Genomic DNA, 16,003 nt, shown 5'->3' with positions numbered 1-16,003 from the left:
ACATCTGTTGCTACAACTCCTAAACACAATAGAAAAAGCCAAGACCATTGCTCAATGCAAAGTAGGACAGCAACAGCAAGGCCATACATAAGACAATGAGTTGAACTGCTTCAAAGCCTGTTAGCCAGCCCTAACTATATGTAAAACTATAACCCTCCACTTCTTCCTGACCAGAGGTCCACACTTGCTCCAGTTCTCCAATTCCTTCAAACTGTCTCACTCCCAAGCTCCTGCTCCATTAAACAAATTTCAAGAAATGAACAATATCAGTCCTGCAGCTTATGTTTTGAGCATTTCACATGTTCAACATGATTTGGAAGAAATGGACAAGCAATAGACAGAGAAAGAAAGCTGTGCAGGGAAGAGGAGATACAGGCGAAGTGTGCAAAGCATCCAGGGTGGCACATATACAGTAAGAAAGAGGCATATACAGGGAGAATGGGAGAATGGCAATAGCATGTGGAGAAGATAGGACAGGGGGAGAGAGAGACTTGCAGGACAGTGCTACCTCTCTCCACCCCTCCACGACCTCTGGTTTGTCATGTTGCCTGTCTGGTGTCCAGTATTGAATGAACAGAAATTTGTGGGTAGCAACGATAATGGAACCTTTACTCAAAAACGTATTAGGAAAACATCTAGAAACCAAAAATACACGTCACCACAGATCTCAAAAATGAAGGTCATGCTTGAGAAATCGCGTTGATTTCTGTGAAGAATCAAAGTGCAGACAAAGGTAATGGAATAGATATATTTACATTTTCAAAAACCCCCTTAAAGGTTCTGCTAAGCAGGCTCAGAACATGGGGAGTCATGACACAAGGAACAGAATATTCAGTAAGCTGGTTACTCAACAGAACTGCAGAGCGGTTAAAATTATTCATAACGGCTGAAGACGGGAACTGGAGTTCCACAAGGATCTGTGCAGGGCCACTGTTGTTCACTATTTACAAAAACCTTTTTGTCTTGGGGATCAGAAGTACAAGGTCAAAATTTGCAGACATTACCAGTTTGGGGGAATAGTTAATACTGAGAAAGACTGTAACAAAATACAAGACAATGGTAATAAACTTGTAGAATGGCCTTGTAAACGACAAAATAATCTTAACATAGATCAAGTATTGGGTGTTGCATTTTGGAGGCCTGGGAAAAGTGCGTCTAGATTGGACAGAGGCACATGAAAATCCAGGGGTGACCGAATAGAGATCTTTAAAATTATGAAGGGATTTGAGTAGACTCAGATGCTTACAGCACAGGAGGCCATTCGGCCCATCGTGCCTGCACCGGTCAACCAAGATCTGACTACACTAATCCCATTTTCTGGCACTTGGCCCATAGCCCTGGAGGCTATGGCAAGGCAAGTGAATATCTAAATACTTAACTGATACGAGAGTTTCTGACTCAACCACCCTTTCAGACAGTGAGTTCCAGACTCCCACCACCTTCTGGGTGAAAAAGGTTCTCATCTCCCCTCTTAGCCTTCTAACCTCTTACCTTAAATTTATGCCATCGGGTTATTGACCCCTCTATATGTGCCTTCCTATCTATGCTCCTCATAATCTTATACACCTCTATCAGGTCCCCTCTCAACCTTCGCTGTGAAGATATTTCCACTTGTGGGAGAGCCAAAAAATAGGAGTCATGAATAAATCCAACAAGAAATTCAGGAGTATTGTCTTTACTCAGAGTGTGGTGGAATTCGCTACTAAACAAAGCGTTCTCAAAAGGGTAGGGGAGCATAAGGACCTGGGTGGGGTACAGGTTCACAATTCATTCCAAGTGGTAATACATATTGACAAGGCCATAAAATGCAAACAGGACTGGAATAGAATTGCAAAAATGAGAGGTTATGGTAAACCTGTATAGAACCTTGATTAGACTGCACTTGCACAGCTCTGGTCTCTTACAAAATAAGATATAGAATCAGTGAAGTAGGTGCAAGAAGGATGCAGATCATGCAGTGTGATACCTAAACTATGCAGTCATAGAAAGACTCAACAGTCTGGAGCTCTTTTCAGAAGAAAAGTGATCTGAGAGGTGATCTCATGGGGGGTGATTTAAGGAGACCGTTGGATAGGCATAGACAAGATGTTCCCCTTTGTGGGGGTATTCAAAAATAGGAATCAAATTTAAGATACTGATAAATCCAATGGGGAATTCAGGATAAACTTCTTTTCCCAGTGATTAGAATGTGATATTTGCTCCCATACAGAGTGGTACAGGTGAATAGTATAGATGTATATGAGGAGAAGCTAGCTAGGTATAGGCAGGAAAAATGAATAGAAGGTTTTGCTATTAGGGTTGGACGAAGTAGGGTGGCATGAGGCTCAAGTGGAGCCTAAACACCAGCATAGAACAGTTGGACCATGTAGCCTGATTCTATGCTATAAATTCTGTGCAGAAGGCAAATGTCAAATGGAGAACAGGAAGTTAGAAAAAGGAAAAGAGGAATTACAATCAATTAGTTTGCTTTAATTCCCCTTACTGTAGCAGCTGCCTCAGATATTGTCGAGCTACTGTGCCCACCAGACTATGCATAACAAACACGTACACATTATAAATGCATGAGTAAAGTGTAAACATTGTTGTCCTGCACTGCAGCATCTGACATGATTCAGTACCTGATGGTTCTGATCAGTAAGCACAGAAAGAAAAGGAAGGTATGTTCAGTGAACACTTGTTTGTAGAGCATACATTAGGGTGAAGGCAATTCTGCCAAAGGCTGAGGCTGCTAAATCAACTTGCATTTATTTAGATGGCACCTTTTAACATAATAAAACACCCCAAAGCGCCTCACAAGAGCGCTATAAAGCAAAATCTTACAAGTCACAAGGCAATATGACCAAACATTTAGTCAAAAAGATTGGCTTTAAATGGCTTCTTATAGGAGGAGAGAGGTAGGGGAGAGAACTCCAGAGATTAGGGTCTAGGCAGCTCAAGGCATGGCCATCAATGGTGATGCAATTAAAATTGAGAACGATTAAGAGGTCAGAATTAGAGTGCAGATGTCTGGGGATTGTGCAAGAGGGGTAAATTACAGAGGTGGGGTGGGGCGAGGCCATGTGGCGATTTAAAAAGAGGCATATAGACTTTAAAATCAAGGCACTGATTACCCAGAGCAAGTGAAGCTCAGCAAGCACAGGGGTGATGGATGAATGGCACTTGGTGCAAGTTAGGACATGGGCAGCGGAGTACTGATGACTTCTAATGGATGACAGGAGATAGCCTCAGTAGCCCAGTTTTACTGAGCAGCACTCGGTGGGGAGGCTGGGGATTGCAGTTGGGAACAACCCTATCACACACACCAATATAGTAGTCTTCCTGCAGGATCCTATGTTAATAATTATCCCACAATGGTGAGAATCCAGCTCTCAAGGGATTATCAGTAATCTTCCCCAGAAGGTGGGACCTGCCCTACTTTGGTGCTGTATTTCTTTTCTATCTTATCAGATGAAATTACTCCCTTGGCCCTAAGGCCATTTTTTAAGGCCAGTTGCAGCACAGCTTCAGGGTGATGTTGAGCACAGCATTTGGCCCCTGGTTCCCAATGACCTTATGGGATTGAAGTGTGCTCACGGGCATGTCAAATCCAAGGTACTTGACGTGCCAAAGATCTTGTTGCAGTCTATCAATAAATAAAATCTTCCTGCCCTGATTCAGAGGTTAATTTTATTCTGCAGGGGCCAAATGTATTTTCACCTATCAGAGTTCATTTGCTTCAAAAACAATCTCTAAATGGTTTTTAGAGAATTCAACTAACAGGATTAGAAGATGCAAATCGGATTAAAACCATCAACCAATGAAGATACAAAAGATCAGAGGAAAAGCCTGAAGGTGAGGCCACAGAAAAAGGACGCTGAATTTCAGCAAGGCACTGGAGAGCCTGATTAAATACTAAAACCAGCAACAGCAAAAAGTGATAACATCAGTTGTTTTACAGTGCATGGGGCAGATGATAACAGAAATATTTCAATGTGGCACTGAACAAGCAGCAGAACTGCCTACAAAACAGAAAACAGCAAATTGTGGTTAAAGGTGTTCACTTAGACTGGCGCAAGTTGCAACGTGGTGTTCTACAAGGATCAGTGCTCGGATCACTGCTGTTCACCATTTACATAAACACTAAGTGGACTTGGAAACTGGAAGAACAAGCTCAAAGTTTGCAGTGACACCAATTTGGGGCACAGAGATAATAACGGGGAAATCAATACATTAATAAGTTTGCGAATTGGCGTGCAAATGACAAATGAATTTCAATAAAGTGTGAGGAATGTTTTGGTAGGACAAAGAAAAAAGCCACCCATTCCTTGGAAAATAACAGAGGTAGGGATTTAGAGGTGTCCTAATGGAGGCCTTTAAAATTATGAAGGGGTTCAATAAAGTGGACACACATGTTTCCACTGGCAGGGGACTCTAGGTCAAAAATTTTAATAGAATCATTATTAAATCCATTAACAAATTCAGGACAAAACTTTACCCAGAGATTGGATAGAATGTGAAACTGGCTACTATAAGCATTTGAGGCTTGCAGTAGTAGAGGCTTGTAGTGGACATCTTTAAGAGGAAGATAGATAAGTACATGAGGGAGGAAAGTAACAGAATATGATGATAGGGTGAATGAAGAGAGCTGCGAAGAGGCTCATGAACAGCACAAACTCCGGCATCGAGCCAGTTCGACTAAATGGTCTGTTTCTGTGCTGGAAATACAATGCAGATCAGAAACTCAAAATAACAATTGGGAATTTTTGGGAACCCCCAGAGGTCTGTAACTCTGCAAATCTTTGGACTAAAAAAAATCAGGGAAAGCTGTAGAAGGTATTATACACTTCATATTGTCAGAAGTTCACAAATGCTTTGTTTCACTGAAAAAACTTGTTAAACCTTGCAAAATTTTCAATGCTCATTTGAAATCGAAATCTAGGAGAACTGAGATTGAGAAATAAATGGTAACAATTGTCAGTGATACAAAATACATCACTTCTTGCAATGGCATTTTAAATGGGACTATATCTGAGAGACATTTAGACAGTTTTATAGCTTCTTTTCCATTTAAACGCAAGTGCATTTATTGCCCAGAGCTCATTATTCACAAGTCCTCCAAGATATCTGAAGCACTATCAGAAATCAGTGGAACTTGCAGCATTTCAGTCCTATCTGTCCAAATCAGCAAATGTATCTCAAGCAACTGGCTCAGCCTCCCACCGACACCATTATCTCTACAGCCCCAACCTGACAAAGGGTCAATTTCCACATGGACAACACCCAGCTTTTCCTCTCCACCACTTTGCTCTACCCCACAACCATCTCCATGCTGTCTGACTGCCTGTAAGTTATGGATGAGCTGGAATATCTTCTGATTGAACACTGGAAATACAGAAGTCAAAATGCTTTCCCTAGAAAATTTTACACCTTTGCCATCAACTCCATCCCTCTCACTCTGAGTTAGTTTATGGACAGAGTCAGCACTGTGTCCAACCCAGGGCAGAACTTCAAACACCGGACCCAACCACCCACCTCTAAAGCAATGCTTGCACCTGCATGTATCTGAGAGTCTGCTGTCACTGAAATTTGTGTCTACACCCTCATTACCTCTAGACTTAATCCATCAAATGCCATTGTTACTAGCCTCCATTCTCCATCAATCTCAAATTATCCAAAACTGCAAGCACTATTTTCACCCTGGCCCACTTTTTCTATACTGCCTTCCAACCACAACAGACTGAATTTAAAATCCTCAACTGCAAAGCTCTCCATGGTGCAGTCACACCAGGCATTGCCATATTTTTCATCATAGCATCTCCATCATCTAGCCCTCTGATACACTGCCCACCCTCAACATCCTTCCACCTTTGGTGACAGAGCCACCATGGTCCTGAGAGCTCCCTCCCCCAAACCCCCTTTGCCTCACACCTTGAAATGCACTTCTGGCCAAGCTTTAAAATCGCCTCACCTCACTTCCTGTAAAGACAAAGTCTCTTTATACTATCCTCTGCAAAGAACATTAGAACATTCTCCTACACAACTTGCATTTATAAAATGTCTTTTAACAATGAAATGTCTCAAAGGTGCTTCACAGGAGCATTATAAAACAAGGTATGGCACCAAGCCATATTAGGAGATATTAGGTCAGATGACTAAAAGGTAGGTTTTAAGGAGTGCCTTTAAGGAGGAAAGTAAGATAGAGAAGCAAGAGGTTTAGGGAGAAAATTGCAGAACTTGGAGCCAAGGCAACTGAAGGTACGGCCACCAATGGTGTAACGATTAAAATCAGTGATGCACTATAGGCCAGTTAAAGCGCAAATATCTCAGGGGTGTAAGGCTGAAGGTGGTGACCAAGATGGGGACATGCAAGGCCATGGAGGGATTTAAACATGAGATTGAGAATTTTAAGTGATGCATTGCTGAGCCAGAAGCCTATGTAGGTGAGCAAGCACAGGAGGGGTGGGTGAGCAGGATTTGGTACAAGTTAGGATATGGGCAGCAGAGTTTTAAACAAGCTCAAGTTGACAGAGGTGGGGGATCAGCCAAGAGAGCACTGCAAAATCGAGACTGGAGCCAGGAAAGACATCAAAGGCGGCCTTGGTAGACAATGGGTGGAGAGAGGGGAGTAAACCAACAATGTTAAGCGAGCTGGATGACGACATTGGTGATGGAGTTTTCATGTGACAAGAAGTCCAGGGCCATGTCAAAGAGAATGCGGAGGTCATGAGCAGATCGGTTCAACTTCAGACAGTGGCTCGGAAGAGGGATGGAGTTTGTGGTGGGATTTGAAGACAGTGCTTTCAGCCTTCCTAATATTTAATTGGAGGCACTCCTATTTCATACCCAAATAGTTCCTCTCAGCTATCCAAAGAGATGTCAGGTTCCACATGTACACTGATGACACCTAGCTCCCTCTCCCTTTCCATTGTCTCTAATGTCACACTGCTTGTCCAACCTCCAGTACTGGATGAGCAGAAATTTCCTCCATATGAATGATGGAAGTCATTAGCTACCAGAAACACTGTCTCCTAACCATCATCTACATCTTTCTCTCTGGCAACAGCCTGAGGCCAACCAGACCATTTACAAATTTGGTGTCCTTTTGACCCAGAGATGAGCTTCTGACCACGGATCCACTCCATGACCCAGACGCCCCACTTGCACCTCCCAACTCCACCCTGCCTCAGCTCATCCGCCTATGAATGCTCTCCTGGCCAGCCTCCCATCTTCCACTCTCCACAATCCTAAGCTTATACAAAAATCTGCTGCCCCCATTCACACCAAGTCCCATTCGCCCATTACCTTGGCTTCATTGATCCAGACCAATTCTTTAATGCCTCAATTTTAAAATTCTCGCCTTCAAATCCCTTGTGGCCTCACTCCTCCATATCTCTGTAACCTCCTCTAGCCTCATAAACGAGATCTCTACACTACTCCAAATCTGGCCTCTTGAATCACCACTGGCAACAGTGTCGTATCTCCTGACGGTGGTGGCGTGACCACTTTACAAAATATCGCTCAGTTCACAAGTGCGACCTCGACCTTCCATTTGCTGCCAATTTGATTCACCATTTGCTTTCATGCTCCCATTTCTGTCCTCTGCCTGCTACAATGTTCCAGTGAAGTTCAACGCAAGCTTGAGGAACAGCACCACATCTTCCGATTACGCACTTTACAGCCTTCTGGACTCAACATTGAATTCAACAGCTTCAGATCGTGAACCCTGTCCTCCATTTTGATTTTTTTTTTGTCATGTGCCAATCTATCTTGTTTTTCATGTTTTTGCTTTCAGACACAGCTGTTCATTATTCTGCCATTAACACTCACTCTGGACAAATGCTTTGTTTCTTTACTACAACCATTACCACTCCCTTCGCCTTTTGTTCCATGACATCTTTGTTATTTAATCTCTGGCACCCGCTACCCTATCCCAGGCCTTCCCTCTTGTTCTTCCTCCCCGTCCCCCATTTCAACAGCACAAAACAGCACATTTTTACTGTTGTTGTCTGGCGCATTGACCTCTACCTCGCGGAGGCTGAGCATCAACTCGCAGACACTTCCACCTACCTCTCCCTGGACCATGACCCCACCACAGAACATCAAGCCATTGTTTCCAGGACTGTCACTGACCTCATCTCCTCTGGAGATCTTCCTCCCACAGCTTCCAACTTGATAGTCGCCCAACCTCGGACAGCCCGCTTCTACCTCCTACCCAAAATCCACAAACAGAACTGTCCTGGCAGACCGATCGTGTCAGCCTGTTCCTGCCCCATGGAACTCATTTCTCGTTATCTTGACTCCCTTCTCTCTCCCCTTGTCCAGTCCCTTCCCACCTACATCCGTGATTCCTCTGACACCTTACGTCACATCAACAATTTCCAGTTCCCTGGCCCCAACCGCTTCCTCTTCACCATGGATGTCCAATCCCTCTACACCTCCATCCCCCACCAGGATGGTCTGAGGGCCCTTAGCTTCTTCCTTGAACAGAGGCCCCAACAATCCCCATCCACCACTACTCTCCTCCGTCTGGCTCAACTTGTTCTCACACTGAACAATTTCTCCTTTAACTCCTCTCACTTCCTCCAAATAAAAGGTGTGGCTATGGGTACCCGCATGGGCCCCAGCTATGCCTGTCTCTTTATGGGGTATGTGGAACATTCCTTGTTCCAGTCCTACTCTGGCCCCCTCCCACAACTCTTTCTCCGGTACATCGATGATTACTTCGGTGCTGCTTCATGCTCTCGTCGGGACCTGGAAAAATTTATTAATTTTGCTTCCAATCTCCACCCCTCCATCATTTACACATGGTCCATCTCTGACACTTCTCTTCCCTTCCTTGACCTCTCTGTCTCAATTTCTTATGATAGACTGTCCACCAATATCCATTACAAGCCTACCGACTCCCACAGCTACCTTGACTACAGCTCCTCACACCCCGCTTCCTGTAAGGACTCCATCCCATTCTCTCAGTTCCTTCGCCTCCGTCGCATCTGTTCTGATGACGCTACCTTCAAAAACAGTTCCTCTGACATGTCCTCCTTCTTCCTTAACCGAGGTTTTCCACCCACGGTCGTTGACAGGGCCCTCAACCGTGTCCGGCCCATATCCCACGCATCCTCCCTCACGCCTTCTCCGCCTTCCCAGAAACATGATAGGGTCCCCCTTGTCCTCACTTATCACCCCACCAGCCTCCACATTCAAAAGATCATCCTCCGCCATTTCCACCAACTCCAGCATGATGCCACCACCAAACACATCTTCCCTTCACCCCCCCTGCCCCCTGAAGGCATTCCGTAGGGATCGTTCCCTCCGGGACACCCTGGTCCACTCCTCCATCACCCCCTACTCCTCAACCCCCACCTACGGCACCTCCCCATGCCCACGCAGAAGATGCAACACCTGCCCCTTCACTTCCTCTCTCCTCACCTTCCAAGGGCCCAAACACTCCTTTCAAGTGAAGCAGCATTTCACTTGCATTTCCCCTAACTTAGTCTACTGCATTCGTTGCTCCCAATGCGGTCTCCTCTACATTGGAGAGACCAAACGCAAACTGGGCGACCGCTTTGCAGAACACCTGCGGTCTGTCCGCAAGAAAGACCCAAACCTCCCTGTCGCTTGCCATTTTAACACTCCACCCTGTTCTCTTGCCCACATGTCTGTCCTTGGCTTGCTGCATTGTTCCAGTGAAGCCCAACGCAAACTGGAGGAACAGCACCTCATCTTCCGACTAGGCACTTTACAGCCTTCCGGGCTGAATATTGAATTCATCAACTTTAGATCTTAAACTCCCCCTCCCTTTTTTTTTCAATAATTTATATAGATTCTTCTTTTCCCACCTATTTCCATTATTTTTAAATCTAAAACTAAAACTTTGTTAGTCTTTCCACCCCACCCCCATTAGAGCTGTACCTTGAGTGTCCTGTCTTCCATTCTTAATTAGCACCTTTCTTAGACAATATCACCACCTTCAACACCTCTTTGATCCTTTTGTCTGTGACATCTTTTGATTATCTGCTCCTATCACTGCTTGCTTATCTCCACAATCACTACACCTTCAACTTCTCTCTCCCCCCGCCCACCCACCTTAGACCAGCTTATATTTCATCTTTCTCCTAACTATACTCAGTTCTGCCGAAGGGTCATGAAGACTCGAAACGTTAACTGATTTCTTCTCCACCGATGCTGCCAGACCTGCTGAGTTTTTCCAGGTAATTCTGTTTTTGTTTTGGATTTCCAGCATCCGCAGTAGCTTTTAGCTTTTTGTCTTTAGCACATTTTTATCTCCCTTCAGTTCCAACGAATCATATTCGACTCGAAACGTTAACTATTTCTCTTTCCACGGATGCTGCCAGACCTGAGTATTTCCAGCACTTCGGCTTTTATTGCTACTTCTAATGATTTGTGATTCTGTAGCCCCAGATCGTTTTACTTTTGTATCCCATGAGTGCTCTGTGTGGTAGTGAGTTCCACCACAATTCAGGTCAAGGCCTTGTTCCTGAACTTACTGGATTTATCAGTTACTATCATATTTACAGTTCCTAGTTTTGGGCTCCCCACAAATGGAAACAACATCACTACATCTCTCAAATCCCCTCAAACTGTGAGAGCCTCTATTAGGTCACCCCTAAATTCCTATGCATTTCTACCCCATTTAGACACTAATTTTTCATAGGAGTATATGACTCCAAAATGCACCATGCAACACATAGATATTGAACTATACATTGACATACCCATTCTGCATGTTTATTATTGCCATCCTGAGTTTTGCTACCGTTTTCCTCAGTATTAATAAAATCTCGTAATTCAATGGCCACAAGTGTGGAGGTCATACTTCAATTCCCTACAAGTTTATGCAGATAGCGAACAGTGGCCACAGCACCGATCCTTGTGGAACAGCACTTCCTATCTTCAGCCATTCTGAATAACTACCATTAATCACTATTCTGTTTTCAACCAGCTTTCTATTCATTCTGTTACTTGTGTCCTGACTCCACATATACTGGCCTTAATCGAGTCTACTATTCTCTCCCTGACAACAGTACGAGATTAGGTCAATATGTTTGCAATCTTGGTGTCACATTTGATCCTGAGATGATATTCTGAGCTCATGTTCATGCCCTCATCAAGAGTGCCCATTTCCACCTCCGTAACTTCACCCATCTCAGCTCAGCTGCTACTGAAACCCTCACCCATACCTTTGTTACCTCTAGGCTTGACTATTCCAACCCACTCCTGCCTAGTCTCCAACATTCTACCCTCCATAAGCTTAAGGTCATCCAAAACTCTGCTGCCCCTGTCTTAACTCGCAAGTCCCATTGCCCTATCAGCCTGTGTTTGCTGACTGACACTGGCTCCCAGTCAAGCAACATTGATTATAAAATTCTCATCCGCGTTTTCAAATCCCTCCATGGCCTTGCCCCTCCCTCTCTCTGTAAACTCCTCCAACTCCACAACCCTCTGAAATATCTAGCTCCCCTAATTCTGGCCTCATGTGCATTCCCAATCATAACTCCTCCACTATTGGTGGCTGTGCCTTCACTTGTCTAGGCCCCAAGCTCTGGAATTTCATCCCTATACCTCCCCACCTCTCTACCTTGCTCTCCTCCATTAAGATGCTCATTAAAACCTCTCTCTTTGACTAAGCTTTCAGTCATTTGACCTAATATCTCCTTGTTGCTCAGTATCATATTGTGTTTTATAGTGCTTCTGAGAAATGCCTTGGGATTTTACAGGTGAATAAAAGTTGTTGTTGCAGTACCATAAGAGTTTTTGAAAATCTAAATATCACATCCAAAACAGTCCCCATACCTACTTATGTTAAAATTTCAAGTGACTCAATAAGGCTGCTCAAGCATTAACTTCCCTTTTGAAATCTGTGCTATTATACTTTCAGATTCTAGCCATTTTTCTATCACATTTTTGAATGACACAAATCCAGATTCAAGACAGAAATCGAAGAGACATGGAGGCAGTATGGGAAAGTTGCACTGAGGGAGAAGAAAAGCCATGAATCTAATTGAATGGTGAAATAAGCTTGATGGGCCGAATGACCCACTGCTGTACCTATGATGGTTCAATTTTCTTTCCTGCCACCAAAATTTTCTGCTCATCCACGACACGATTACAGGCAGGCAACATGACAACCCAGCGGCAGTGGAAGAATGTAGAGAAGTAGAACAGGGTACCATTACCAATAATGTGGAATCTGACATTTTGTATTCTGATGGTGGTGCCGAAAGAGCAGCAGGTAGGTGAAAATTCAGAGAATACTGAATCAACGTTACAATTATGGGCCATCCCTCATTCTCCAAAAATAGTTTTCTTTTCCAATTCCGGGCTCAGGCCATTTTTCCCTGCATATATAACTGAACAAATCTTCCCCGTCTTACCTGCCAATTTCATAGTATTCAGGCATGCAATTTGTGCCACATTCAAATCTAATTGCTGAACTTGGAGCCCATTAAAGGGGTCACGAAATCTGACAGGTGATCCTTATCCATCTCTTTCCAAGTCCCTTATAACCTCCAGAGGTTGCGCTGTACACCCAAATCTGCCGAGTACCCGAACCTTTTGAGATTCAGGGCTTCTGTCACCCACCTCAAGAACTGGTCCCTCCCCTCGCCTCCCCGGGGCCAGGTCCCTCCCCTCGCCTCCCCGGGGCCAGGTCCCTCCCCTCGCCTCCCCGGGGCCCGGGCCTCCCCTCGCCTCCCCGGGGCCAGGTCCCTCCCCTCGCCTCCCCGGGGCCCGGGCCTCCCCTCGCCTCCCCGGGGCCCGGTCCCTCCCCTCGCCTCCCCGGGGCCCGGTCCCTCCCCTCGCCTCCCCGGGGCCCGGGCCTCTCTTCTCCTCCCCGGGGCTCGGATCTCCCTTCGCCTCCCCGGGGCCCGGGCCTCCCCTCGCCTCCCCGGGGCCCGGGCCTCCCTTCTCCTCCCCGGGACCCGGGCCTCCACTCGCCTCCCTGGGGCCCGGGCCTCCCCTCGCCTCTCCTCCCCGGGGCCCGGTCCCTCCCTTCTCCTCCCCGGGGCCCGGGCCTCCCCTCGCTGCCCCGGGGCCCGGGCCTGTCTTTCCCCGGCTCCGTGCGCAAAATGGCGGCGTTCGGATTGCGCCGCTCCGTCCGGGCTGGGATGTGAGGGGTTGTGGTGAACAGGCCGGGCGCTGCGAGCTGCGGCTCTCACACTTACCACGGGCGGCCTGGCTCACTCTGATTCCGCCCTAGTGCCGCTTCAGTGCCGCTATCTGGATGGCCTCAGGCCGCGGCTCCGCGCACTGCCGCCATCTTCCACAAGCCCCCCCAGCGCCGGAACTGACGCCAGCGCGCAGGGCTTGCGCAGTCCCCCCGCCGCCCACAGTGCGCGGCACCGTCGCCACCAGCGCGTGCGCACGCCCGCCCGCCCGCACGCTCCCCCACTGCGCATGCGTGATTCTCACCATCCCTTCAATAGGCTGGTGCCATGGTTATTCGAATCATAAATGCTCAACATTTATCCACAAAAGCACAGGGTATAAATATAATCCTCAGTCCGACTAACTCCACACTATTTGTTATTTGATGTTATTCAAAAAGAGCTAGGAGCTAATTCTTATGGGAATACATATCCTGGGGTGCCACATTTCATTGTTGCACTGCAGTCATGTGCCAGTTATCAATGTATCAGTCACCAGCCACATGGAGTGCAGGCCCTGGTGGAAACCCTGGTGGCCAGGGAGGTGCCCCTATTTTGGCGCAGGGCCATTATTGTCCTGCTCCCTAAGAACAGGGTGACCGACCATCCCTGAATTCCCAGGGTCGTCCCATTTTTGGGGCCACTCGTTCCCCATCCCTGCATTTGGGACGCTGCTTGTTATGTGTTCTCAATCATCGAATTTCGCACATGTGCACATGCGCACTGTGTTTTCCTCCCAGCAGGCACTCCCACACTACCACAGACCCAACAGCTCCCCCACCTCCCCTGCTCCACCCCCCCACCCTCTCACAGCCTTCCTCATGTTCTCGCAGACCTGGCACGCTCTCACAGACCCGACCTCACCCCACCCAGCTCTCACAGGCTGGCCCTCTTACCTCTCAGACCCGACCCCACCCAGCTCTCACAGGCTGGCCCTCTTACCTCTCAGACCCGACCCCACCCAGCTCTTACAGGCTGGCCCTCTTACCTCTCAGACCCAACCCCACCCAGCTCTCACAGGCTGGCCCTCTTACCTCTCAGACCCGATTCCTCCCTGCTCTCACATACCCATCCTCCTCTCCTACTTTCACAGAACTAGCAGCCCTCCCCTTGCTCCAACAGGTTTGCAGCTCTCCCCACCCCCCCGCACCACCCCGCCCCCCCAAGCATCCAATCTAATACAAGTTCGGCAGCTGCCTCCCTGATCTTACAGGATCTCCAACACTCCTCTTCCCCAATTTCGATAGTTTTGCCGATGCTGACTCCCCCATTCTTATAGGTTTGCCAGCAGCCCCCAAATCACTCCCACCCCACCCCCCCCTCAAACTCCCGCTCGGATACTAAAGTGGCTTTTCACATATTCCCTGACAGTTGGTCACTCTGCTTGTCACGCTCCTCAGTACAGACTACGAGATTTATGGCAGGTTCATGTCTGCATGCGATGACACTGTGCTGGCCCACATGGTATACCCTGACTAGTCCTATGTGATCCCAGGCTGGACAATCCATGATAACATCCATTTGATGTGGAGCCTGCTCCACCATTTGCAGGGGGCTGGTCTGTCAGTTGCCTGGATCAGGAGAAGGCATTCAACAGGGCAGATCAAGAATATTTATTTTGGGCTCTCAGGTGCATTTCATCACCCAGATCTGACTTCTGTAAACCACCGTGGAGTGTCTCATTAAGGTTAATAGTTCCTTGTTGGCACCCCCTTCCCTGTAGGAGAGTAGTGCCGATGTTCAACTAGTTATATGCCATCTGTGTGGAGCCTTACTGCACATCTTGTGGAGGAAGTTGATGGGATTGGCCCTGTGCAGGCCAGATAGGGAGGTCATTCTCTCAGCTTAGGCAAATGAAGTGCTCCTCGTGATCACAGATTCTGTTGACCTATGAAGAATGTGCAAATGTCAACAGATTTACTCCACTGCAACCTCCACCAGAATCAACAAGGAGAAATGTTTTCCTGGTTGAGTCAGTGGTGAATTGACTTGCTGCAGAAGAGGCTGAGGCCTTTTGACTGGAGGACCTCCACCTCTTATACTTGAGAGTCTATCTTAGCCCTTCCAAGGAAACTGCGAACTGACAAGAGCTGGAAGCCAAGGTCACCACTCGCCGTGGTGCTGGACAGAACTGCTCTGAGTACTGGCCTACAGGGTTACAGGGTTGCATGCTGGGCATGAACCAACTGGTGGCCACTATGTTGTGGTACCATTTAGTCATTTTGATCCATTGCCGGGTTTGTCATCAAGATACAGAAGAAACTAGTTAACTACTTCTGGAACAAAAGGACCTCAAAGTAAAGGATCCGCTAGGCAAGAGTGATCATAACATGATAGAGTTTCACATTCAGTTTGAGGGGAGGAATCTGGGTCTGAAACTAATGTCTTAAACAAAGGCACTTCTTAAATAAAGGTAATTACAAGGGTATGAAGACAAGGTTCAACAAAGGGGACTGAAAAACTTGGTTAAAAGGTAAGATGTTAGAGAACCAGTGGCAAACATTTAGAGATCATTCATAACTCTCAAGAAAAATATATTCCATTGAGAAAATAATGAGAAGGATGCACCATCTGTGGCTAACTAAGGAAGTTAAGTGTAGTGTCAAATTGAAAGAAAAGGCATACAATGCTATGAAGATTAGTGGTAGACCAGAAGATTCGGAAAATTCTAGAACCCAGCAAAGGAGGGCCAAAAAAACAAAGAAGGAGAAATCAGAGCACGAGAATAAACTAGCAAGAAATATAAAAACAGACAGAAAAAGATTCCACAAGTATATAAAAACAGAAGAGAGTAGCTGAAGTAAGCATTAGCCCCTTAGAGAATGAAACTGGGGAACTAATAATGTGAAACAAGGCAATGA

At 46.5% G+C, this 16,003-nt stretch overlaps 1 protein-coding gene across 5 annotated transcripts in view; it reads right to left on the bottom strand.

Moving 5' to 3' along the window:
- wdr33 (WD repeat domain 33) overlaps nt 1–13,289 on the bottom strand; it is a 118,489-nt gene extending 105,200 nt beyond the window's left edge. For all 5 annotated transcript variants that reach the window (XR_013579579.1, XM_078563477.1, XM_078563481.1 and 2 more), the window contains exon 1: nt 13,161–13,289. The gene's annotated coding sequence lies outside the window, so the exon portion shown is untranslated. The remainder of the gene's footprint in view (nt 1–13,160) is intronic.
- Nucleotides 13,290–16,003: the final 2,714 nt, after the last annotated feature.

Source organism: Cetorhinus maximus, chromosome 19 (assembly GCF_964194155.1).
Source record: "Cetorhinus maximus chromosome 19, sCetMax3.hap1.1, whole genome shotgun sequence".
Taxonomy (NCBI): domain Eukaryota; kingdom Metazoa; phylum Chordata; class Chondrichthyes; order Lamniformes; family Cetorhinidae; genus Cetorhinus; species Cetorhinus maximus.
Note: the sequence above shows the minus strand (reverse complement) of the source record. Positions and strands in the feature narration are given on the sequence as shown.